Raw genomic sequence first — 1,260 nt, forward strand, 5'->3', positions numbered from 1 at the left:
CTGCGCATACCATCGCCGAATGGAGTTAGCAGTTGGTGGATCTTTGTTGAACTTCGTCCTGAAGTGTCGTTGCACTGTTATGACTGACTGATGTGAGTGCATTTCAAGCACGACATACGCTTTCTCGGCTCCTGTCGCCATTTTGTCTCACTGCGCTCTCGAGCGCTCTGGCGGCAGAAACCTGAAGTGCGGCTTCAGCCGAACAAAACTTTATGAGTTTTTCTACGTATCTGTAGTGTGTCGTGACCATATGTCAATGAATGGAGCTACAGTGAATTTATGAAATCGCTTCAATCATTTGTAATAGCCCTGTATTTCTCGTAGGTGACTACTGATAGATGTAAACAACTGTATAAAATGCTTTTTTGACAATCAACTACTTTTTTATTTAAAACTAATATATCCACCGGTTTCAACCACAGATCACCTTCACGGATTAGGGTGAAACATAGTTTAGATCACAACACCACATCTATCATGTTCGTTATACTGGAATTCGTGGCATGCACTACCTGTGAGAAAGGCAACGGACATGCCGCAGTGGATACACCGGTTCCCGTGAGATCACCGAAGTTAAGCGCTGTCGGGGATGGCCAGCACTTGGATGGGTGACCATCCAGGCCGCCATGCGCTGTTGCCATTTTTCGGGGTGCACTCAGCCTCGTGATGCCAATTAAGGAGCAACTCGACCGAACAGTCGCGGCTCCGCTCACAGAAAACCATCATAACGACCGGGAGAGCGGTGTGCTGACCACACGCCCCTCCTAACCGCATCCTCAGCTGAGGATGACACCGGTCAGATGGACCCGATGGGTCTCTTGTGGCCTGAAGACGAAGTGCTTCACTATATATGAGACGTGACCATTATTTAAATAATGGCAGATGTGATGTTGTTGCCTAAACTATTTTAAATCTAATCCGTGAAGAAGGTCTGTGACTGAAGCCGGTAGATATTTAGGTCCTAAATAGAAAAAGCAGCTGATACTCAAACATGAATTTTATACATTAGAAAGCAATGTATTGATTGCCTCTTCTAGGTACGTAAGTGCTTTGCGTCTTAATAGCAAACCACACCATTATGCACAACGTATCTCCTGTGGCGTCTGTCACTAGATTTGAATGAGCATTTTACGTTTGCTACAATAATCTGTGACAAAAGCCGCTTTTCATTAGATCACCTGTATTTCCTTTGCCACTCTATCACTCTTGCTGGTAAGGGCCTCAGACTAAGCAATAATTCTCAACTGGCTGTTAGTTTTA

The 1,260-nt window shown here is 44.9% G+C and overlaps 1 pseudogene; it reads left to right on the plus strand.

The window, feature by feature from the left end:
* Positions 1–522: 522 nt before the first annotated feature.
* LOC126093676 (5S ribosomal RNA) lies at positions 523–640 on the plus strand (annotated as a pseudogene).
* The last annotated feature ends 620 nt before the right edge of the window (positions 641–1,260 follow it).

The sequence above is a fragment of the Schistocerca cancellata genome, chromosome 7 (assembly GCF_023864275.1).
Source record: "Schistocerca cancellata isolate TAMUIC-IGC-003103 chromosome 7, iqSchCanc2.1, whole genome shotgun sequence".
In the NCBI taxonomy this organism is placed as follows: domain Eukaryota; kingdom Metazoa; phylum Arthropoda; class Insecta; order Orthoptera; family Acrididae; genus Schistocerca; species Schistocerca cancellata.